Raw genomic sequence first — 9,303 nt, 5'->3', positions numbered from 1 at the left:
ACATGTGATGACTCCAGCTGGCTCCACTTGAGGGTCCGTGTCCACATGTTTCAGGCAGAAAAGCGCCGACTGGAACAAAATCTTGACGACCGCCGCCGTAGGATCGACACTGATCCCTTGTGGTTTACTACCTGTCTGAGGATGTGGGCGAGGACACGATCCAACGGTGAATATTATCAAGAAGAAGAGAAGCGCTTCGTGGACACGAGGCCTGAACTATCAGCTGGTGGTCTTTACTTTACTTTCACCTGTGCTTCTGCTACTTCAGTAAAAAAACTGTGGCGTCGCCTCCGCTGAAACTTTACCGGAGCAGAAAATAACTTAAAGTAACAAATTTAGATTTAACATCTGTCACTTCCTCCCCCTCCCTCCCTCCCTCCTCCCTCCTCTCTCCTTCCTCCCTCCCTCCCTCCTCTCTCCTTCCTCCTTCCTCCCTCCCTCCCTCCTCTCTCCTTCCTCCCTCCCTCCCTCCTCTCCCTCCCTCCTCTCCCTCCTCTCTCCTTCCTCCTTCCTCCCTCCCTCCCTCCTCTCTCCTTCCCTTCCTCCCTCCTTCCTCCTCCCTCCTCTCTCCTTCCCTTCCTCCCTCCCTCCTCTCCCTCCCTTCCTCCTTCCTTCCTCTCTCCTTCCCTTCCTCCCTCCCTCCTCTCTCCTTCCCTTCCTCCCTCCCTCCTCCCTCCCTCCTCTCTCCTTCCCTTCCTCCCTCCTTCCTTCCTCCCTCCCTGCTCTCTCCTTCCTCCCTCCTTCCTCCCTCTCTCCTCTCCTTCCCTTCCTCCCTCCCTCCTTCCTCCCTCCCTCCTCTCTCCTTCCTCCTCCCTCCTCTCTCCTTCCCTTCCTTCCTCCTCCCTCCCTCCTTCCCTCCTCCTTCCTCCCTCCCTCCCTCCTCTCCTTCCTTCCTCCCTCCCTGCTCTCTCCTTCCTCCCTCCCTCCTTCCTCCCTCCTCCCTCCTTCCTCCCTCCTCTCTCCTTCCCTTCCTCCCTCCTCCCTCCTCTCTCCTTCCTCCCTCCCTCCTCCCTCCCTCCTCCTCCCTCCTTCCTCCCTCCCCTGTCCTCTCCCACAGCTGACTGATCAGCTGAGGGTCCTGATTGTGGCTGTAAAGCCTCCTGCGGTCTCATTATTTGTCTCTGTTCAGGGCAGCTCCACCTGTAGCTCCTCTCTCACTGTGTCTTCAGGGGTTAAATCCACAGCCCGCCGGGTGTCTCGTCCTCCTTTGTGACGGTGGACAAAGCTCCGTCCTGCCGTCCCTCTCCGCTCCTTCAGAGGGACAGCGGAGCGAGGCGGCGACCCCGAGACGAGCTGTCAGCGTTTGACGAGGTCGCCTTTCAGACGGAGAGAAAAACACTCGTGTGACATGAGTCCAAATACCAAGACCATCATCATCTTCACCTTCATCAGCAGAGAGAGGAGGGACGGTTTTATCTGAGCTGTTCCACTGAGGAACTTTCTCACGAGTGCTGAGGAGAAACACAGCGTCGGGTCACATCTGGGCGAGAACATTACAGGTCACAGCCTCATAGTAAAGAAATGGATGCAGCCACGAGTAACGTTTGACTTCATGGGACCTGATTAAGGAAGTAATTCTCCTAAAACTCCTCCACGAGTCGCACGTGATGTTTGTCGACTATAACGATCATTTTTCAACTTAATAAAGTTGCTGTTTGCAACAACTTAGCAGAAAGAAGAAGTAAAAGGGAACTGCGTCGTCTGCAGAGGAAATGTAATATTTACTATATTATTGAGGTAGTAATACGAACTGCTTCCATCAGTGAATCAACAAGCTGCTCTCAGAGGACAACAAGGTCCCAGAACACTGTCTGAAGCTAGAGAGGTGGCAGGGTCCGCCACATATAAACAAAGTAAAACGCATTTCAGCCCAACAGCTTAGCAACAAGAGCAATCTTGTGTTTCTCACAGTTACATCCTGAACACGACTGATCGTCTCTGCTAACCTGTGAGACAGAAACAACAGGAAGGTGAGCAGCGAAGGGAGGGAGGGAAGGAAAGAAGGAAAGAGGAGGGAAGGAAAGGAGGGAAGGAAAGAAGGAAAGGAGGACGTCTATATTTCTTCTGATCCTTTCCTTCCCTCCTCCTCACTTCTCCTCTGTATTGACTCTTCTGCCTGCAGGTATCTGTGGATTATTAGATATCATGACGTTGTGCTGAGTCACGAGTGGAAAGATTTACTCACTGGAAATAAAAAAAGGAAATAAACATGTAAATCTTTACTAAAAACAGGAAGCTGCAGCTGAGACGTGACGTCACGACTTCCCCTCCAGAGTCTGGCTGGAAGTGTAATGAGTAAATGTACTTAGTTACTTTCCTGCGCTGCTGGACCCAAAACGTTCTTCACACTGATGTTTTGATCTTTGCTCCACCTTCAGGTCGTCAGTTTAATACTTCCTGACTCGTGTCTGAGCGTGTTTGAACTCGTCACCTCTCCGCCGCGAACTTCAGACGCTTCAGGTTTGAATAAAGACGAGAGAGTCGGAAAAGAAGGAAAAGAGAGAAGACAGGATTTGAGTGGAGGAATGTCCCGAGTGTGAAACCTTCAGCGAGTCTGTTAATCCTCTTACTGTCTGTTTTCTCCTCCGACATGTTAACCAGTCAGAGCAACACTAATCCTCCACAGAAACCACCGAGGAAGAAGCTTAAATAACACTGCTGCAGGGGGGAGGAGGGGAGGGACGAGTGGAGATCAGGAATTAGGGAAGAATTGAGGGGAAAAGTGGAGAAGGAAGAGAGAAAGACAGGAAGAAAACAAGGTGAGGGGAGGTAGAAAGGCAAGAAGTGAGGAAGGGAGGGAGAGGAAGGAATAAAAGAAGGAAACGAGAAGAAGAAAGAGGAAGTAAGTGGAGAGGGGTGAAGGAAAAAAGGACACAAGTGGGAAAAGAAAAGAAGAAAAACAAGGAAGGAAAGGTAGAAAATGGAGTAAAGAAGGAAAGAAGGAAGAGGGGAAGAGGTAAAGAAAGAAGAGAGCTAGAAGGAGGAAGGAGGAATGAAAACAGAAAATGAGGAAAACTTGGAGGAAGGAAGGAAGGAGGGAGTTAGGATGAAGGATGGAAGAACAGAGAGAGGAGGAGGAGGTGAGGGAGGAAGGGAAGGAAAGAGGAGGGACGGAGGACATCTATATTTCATCTGTTCCTTTCCTTCCCTCCTTCCTTCTCTTCTCCTCTCTTCCTCTACATTTTCCCTCTTCCTGTCCTTCATCACTTCTTCTTTTCCTCTCTATTAACCTTCTTCTTTCTTTCGTTATTTCCTTCTTTCCTCCTCAACTTTTCTCTACATTTCCTCTCTTTCCTTCCTCTCTTATTTCCCCTTTTTCTTCCCATGTTTCCTCTATTTCTCCGTCTTCCTTTCCTTCCTCACTTTCTCTTTTCTCCTCTCCTTTCAACTACACTTCCTCTGGTTCTGTCTTTCTCTTCCTCTCCTCCCTCTTCCTCTGCATTTTCTCTCTTCAATTCCTCCCTCACTCTCTCTTTTCCTCACATTTCCTCTCTACCTTTCCTACTTTACTTCCTTTTCTTCTCCTTACATTTCCTCTGTATTCACCCTCTTCTTTATTTCCATATTCTCCTCTGCGTTTCTCTACATTTCCTCTCTTTCCTTCCTCCCTTACTTCCCCGTCCTCTCCTCATGTTTCCTCGACCTTTCTGTCTTCCTGTCCTTCCTCCCTCCTCCTCTTCCTCACCACAGTAACCAGGAGGGATTTGTTCTCAGTGTGAGGCCTCCGTTGTTGATTTTTCCTTTTATTTCCCAGAATTTAAACATGGTGGGCGTTTAGCTGATTTCCTCCGCCAGCTCCTCAACTCTGATCCATCTGAAGCAAATCTGCGGCACCACTGAAGAAGAAACACTGCGGTCGCTAAAGATACCTCCTGATCAGAGCGAGGGGAGGTGAAGAAGAACAGATTCTGGCTCTCGGCCTGGTTCTTCTTGGTTTTTTCTGTCCGACAGATATTTGATGTCTGTGCGACAGAAGTTAAATTTACTCTCAGCAGCGGAGGTGTAAATATAGACGAGTCTGGAGCTCGTCCATCAAAGCTTCACTCAGTCCGGCTCATGATTCAGGACGGTGTTTTCAAATACCTTCATGGCTGGAAAAATAAACATTGAATTAATTAAACTGAATTTAAAGGCTGGATTTGGCTGGAGACGGTTTGTCTTGCGCTCTGTAATCACAGAGACGAGGAGTGTTTTTAAACGGATCGACAGCGTCACAGGTGAAACCACTCAGATCCTGAACTCACTTTACTTACAGGCCTGCTGTTTATTTGGCTCAGTTTATGTGTATTAACATTAAAACAGCCTCTGCACCTGCTGGTCTGTCGAGTGGACACACCGGTAAACCAAACTCCATTCTAAAAGCAGCTGTTTTAAGGTCAGGCCTTATTTTTCACAGTAAAAACTGTAGTTAAAACTTTACAAAGGCTCTTTTTTTGATTCGCTTCGATCTACAGACACAAGCGGCTCACACGTCATTCGCTCAGTGACATCATGAACTCACCTGTGATGAGGTGTTTGACACAGACGGACACGTATTGACTGGACGGCCTCAAGGTTTACTGTTTCCATCTGTCTGTGGACGACCTGAAGCACACATCTCTGCTCCTTCGCTCTTTGTAGAAGTAAATAAAATCATAACCTTTGTGATTTTTTATTGTTTGACGTGAAAAATGCAACACAGCCGCTTTTAGACGCTTTTTTAAAGTTGATTCCAGTCTAAAGCTGAAGCTAACATTAGCTTAGCTATCTTTTTATAGCCCTGCTGATGAGATGAGCTTGACCTCCACCTGCACGTTGTCGGGGTCATTACTCCAAAAAAGTAATGCATTACTTTGATTATTCACTCCCTGGAGAAGTGATCAGTTAAACTAGTCGTTGAATAACTGTTGCATGACTCTGCAACAACCTGAAGACGCCTTACGAGGGCTTGTTGCCATGTTCTCATCTGTTTTTCACGTTTTTTGGCGTCTGAATCTAAATTCTGTCTTCAAACTGTTTGTTCTTTGATTCTGTTTCCAGTCGAGTCCAAACACATCTGAACTCGCTCTGTTCGTATCTGCCGTGAATTTAAATAATTATCTTCGGTGTGTAATCACAGCCGGCGCTGCAGACTAAACTCTGATGCTTCACTTCGAGGTAAACTTGGACTATTTTCAGTGCGATTCCCAGCAGGAAACTCCCTGAGCAGGATTTATGATGAACTCTGACCCGAGAGGACGCGGCGCTCCGACACACACTCATCCATTAAGATCCGATATCAGCCGACACACACATCTACATCCAACCTGAAAGTGAATACTGCAGGTTGTTCTCATCTTTCCTCCAGTCTCAACACGTCAATCAACACACTGCAATTAGCTGGACACCCCCACAACACACACACACACACACACACACACACACACACACACACACACACACACACACACACACAGCTAAAAGAGACGTCATTGGACCACCCGACCCTCCGTTCACACCACCGACCAAAAGCAGGATCAAAATACACAAGATTAACAAAACACGTGCAAAGAATGACACAATGAAGTATAAACCTGGTTGTATTCTGCCCTTCACACCAAACTCTGTTCAAAAATCTGGCACTTTAACACCAACACCGGTGACCATCACATTTCATAATTCTACTTTAAAGTTTGGCATTTTGTCTTCAGCAGATGTTACTTTTATGATTTTATATAAACGTTTTACAGGTAAATACATCAGTTATTCTGTGTGTACAGAAAGTGTAGCCACAGACATGAAGTCAGACGGGTTTGAGTCTGAAAAATACAGAAAAACATCAGACTTTTAAATTATATTACACAGTTTAGCAACTCTCAGTGTCGAGTGTTTGTTCGTGCTGAAGTCTGAATTTGTGGCTGCATTTGTTCTAATTATATCCTCCATGTTGTTTCAGTCAGCGGTCATCAGTCAAACACGTGGTGAACGAAGTGTGTGTGTGTGTGTGTGTGTGTGTGTGTGTGTGTGTGTGTGAGTGTGTGTGTGTGTGTGTGTGTGTGTGTGTGTGTGTGTGGTACCGGCCGCAGCCAATCGGTTAAAAAAGCAAACGTTGCTAATTCCTCGTCGTTCTCTGTTACCTCAGATGTTTCCCTGGAGACGAGCAACACTGATGGACGGGTGGAGAGTGTGGGTGTGTTTTTAACTACACATGTGTGTGTGCGTGTGTGTGAAAGGTGTGTGTGCCGAGTGCTGATGGATTATGGGAAACCCTCTGGATGGTATCAAACCAAAGACTCAACAACAGCTCAACACCTCGACAGCCCAAACAGAACGAGCTGCGAGCGACTGCATTTGTAGTTTGTTTTAATCGACTTCTCGGCCCAGACGGGTGGAGTTACAAGGATCAGGTGTTCTCTGGCAGTCGTACGCTAACGCTTTCACAATCCTTTCCTATTTTAGACTGCGTTTGGTCTGAATCAGAGAATCTTTGACCTGAACTCTGCAGTGCCTTCCTCCTTTGCTTTAGTTCAGTTCGTGCCATGAAAGTGAAAAGTTGCATTATTCATAAAAACTACAGAACATTTAAAGCAACGCGGGTCGAAAATCAATGATGTACAAAAAGAAACAACCGTCTGCGACTCATCTGTGCAGCTGATCTGCTTCTTACAAAGTCTGTATCTTCTCTAGTCACTGAGCGGCCTACACACCGGCTCTGCAACCAACCAGGACAACCTGACACGATATTTCTACACAAAGGAAGGAATGACTTCATGTGTTACATGTGCCGAATTTACAAGAGGGAACAAATAATTAAGAATTTGTCGCGGACATCGTTTCATGAAGTTTACAAAGTTTCCCTGAACTCAACAACCCACAAAAATCCACGATTTGTTAAAGGAGTCTGGGGCTGATCTGCTTCCGCCTGAAATTCTGTTTCTGAAGATTGTTTTTCATCCGACCGATGTATCAGACACAGAAGACTTTTTATTCCAGGTGTAAATGTGCTGACAGATTCATGCAGCTGCATGTGGACATGAAGAAGAAACAACGCGAATGTGCTGAGAGTTTGCAGTAGTATGCTCCAAATGCTAATTTGCAGCACGGGTATATCATCACATCAAAATGAAACTTACCACAGAAAGCAGGACAGGGACTGGTAGAAAAACAGCACCACGGGTTCTTTGGGCTCATATTCACTGGGTTCATCTCAGCTGACTGTCCCGGGGCTCCAGTCCGGTCTGGTCCGATCTGTTAAGATGCATCAATACGTTAAAACACCAAAGATATAAATACACAAACTGATCGAGGCAGTGGTTGATCAGCAACTCATATGTTCTGTGAGGTAAAATTGCTGTTTTTATTGATGGAGTCTGGTGGATTTGAAGAAAACTCAGGAGATCTAACGGCTTCAGTTCCCGTCGGCAGCAGCATCAACGTCACTCATCCCAAGTCTCACTGTCACAAGTGTTCATGACAACAGCAGTTAATATTCACGTTAGGGGTGTAAAGTTACACCGTTATGAATCAGAAATCAGCAGTGACATCGATCGACATCGATGTGTGAGCCCTGCGTCCATATGAAGCTACTGGACCCGGACGACTGAAGCTCAGCTGCTAATTCTGCACAGCGGCTCCAAGTCTCGTTCAAGGTTAAATTACTTTCACGAGAGTTACGTTAGCTCTGCTGCCGTCCATCGCTTCACAGTGCAGCTCTACGCCTGAAGTTTGGAGGTCGTTTGGATTTTTTAAAGAAAGCAGGAAAAGTGGACAACGTCTGGAGAACAACGATGTCGTTCACCCTGCAGCTGTCGTGGTGTTCGAACACACACACTGTTGTGTGTTTTGACCGAATCCCACAAACACTCACTGAATGTGGATTCATCCGCCGCTGAAAATAGTCCCAACCGATGCACTCCTGAGTCGCACTGCATCATTTACCACGCTGTGCACTGTTACTCTCCACTGATGAGCATATGTATGAAAAAAAGAGATTTTGACTTTATAAACCCCGCCCACTCACCAAAGCCCCGCCCCCACTCGCTCCATATCACAGCCAGTTTTTCAGCCTCTGCAGAGCCGCTCGAAACCATAGAAGAAGACTCATACAGTGGCCACCGCCGCCGCCGCCGCATTGACCTCCGACCCTGTTGATTTGCTGCGTGGTGTTTATGAACAGGAAGTGAAACTTAAGTGAATTTAATAGCAGGACTGGGAATAGATGGAATAAAATGGCCCTCATCAATATTGATGCTGTTCTGTTAATTAGACTTCACATCTCCGACTCACAGAAACACACTGAGGGCACTGTGATTGGACAGCCGCCACCGCCTCACTCTCACTGTGTGTGTGTGTGTCTGTGTGTGTGAGGACAGACTGAGGGCACCAAGCATTGGACAACAGCCACTGTGTGTGTGAAGCAGTGTGTGTTTGTAAGTGTGAACGTGTTTGTGTTTGTGCGTGAAATCGTCGACACGCTGCAGCTAATAAGGAGGTTTCTCTGTGTGTGTGTGTGTGTGTGTGTGTGTGTGTGTGTGTGTAAATAAATCAGTGTGTACATGCCTGTAACTGTGAGTGTGTGCATGTGTGTGTGTGTGTGTGTGTTTGTTTGTGTGTGTCCGTCGTTGAATGAATCCAGCCAGGTCCATCTGTTTGGCAGGAGACATGAATGTGAGGCCATCTGTGCTCTCACAGAGTGTGTGTTTGAGTGTGTGTGCGTGTGTGTTGGCCCTGAGGTGCAGTGTGTAAGAGGCAGAGGTGATAAGAGCATACATAGTCACACACACACAGACACACAGACACACACACACACGGTGATCCCAGCTTGTCCTGTATGAGAAGTGAGAACTTTAGCGTCGTTTCACCCGGAGTTGTAGTTAATAATCATGGTGTGTGTGTGTGTGTGTGTGTGTGTACTTGTCTTTGCATTCACACTAACATGTGTAGCTAAATGTAGTGTGTGTGTGTGTGTGTGTGTGTGACAGCTGATGCTCGCTGCTACACACTCCAGGACAGGAGACGGTCCAGCAGGACGTTGTGTGGTTGTGTTTGGAGAGCAGGTGTGTGTGTTTACAACAGTTTTAACAGGAGGTCAAGACACTGAACTGAAGAAGTACTCGGATACTTTACTTCAACTAAAGTACTCATGCCACAAAATGTGTATCTAAAGCTGTCAGACAAGCTTAGTGGAGCTGAAACTCTGAGATGTGGAGCAGAAGTTAAGTTCAGGCTCCTTGAATATTGAGTAAAGTACTTAGTTACATTCCACGATTGCAATCTTCTCATTTAGCAGGAAACAAAAATCTTCATCTTCGACCCAGATTCAGATTCAGCCGGACGTGTTTGAAA

General features: G+C 46.9%; 1 long non-coding RNA gene across 2 annotated transcripts in view; it reads right to left on the bottom strand.

The window, feature by feature from the left end:
• Positions 1–9,303, bottom strand: part of LOC311274437 — a 47,786-nt gene that overhangs the window by 5,207 nt on the left and 33,276 nt on the right. For both annotated transcript variants that reach the window (XR_014624763.1, XR_014624764.1), the window contains exon 3: positions 7,092–7,206. This is a non-coding gene — a long non-coding RNA (uncharacterized lncRNA). The remainder of the gene's footprint in view (positions 1–7,091; positions 7,207–9,303) is intronic.

The sequence above is a fragment of the Pagrus pagrus genome, assembly GCF_965226575.1.
Source record: "Pagrus pagrus genome assembly, chromosome: 18".
Lineage (NCBI taxonomy): Eukaryota > Metazoa > Chordata > Actinopteri > Spariformes > Sparidae > Pagrus > Pagrus pagrus.
Note: the sequence above shows the minus strand (reverse complement) of the source record. Positions and strands in the feature narration are given on the sequence as shown.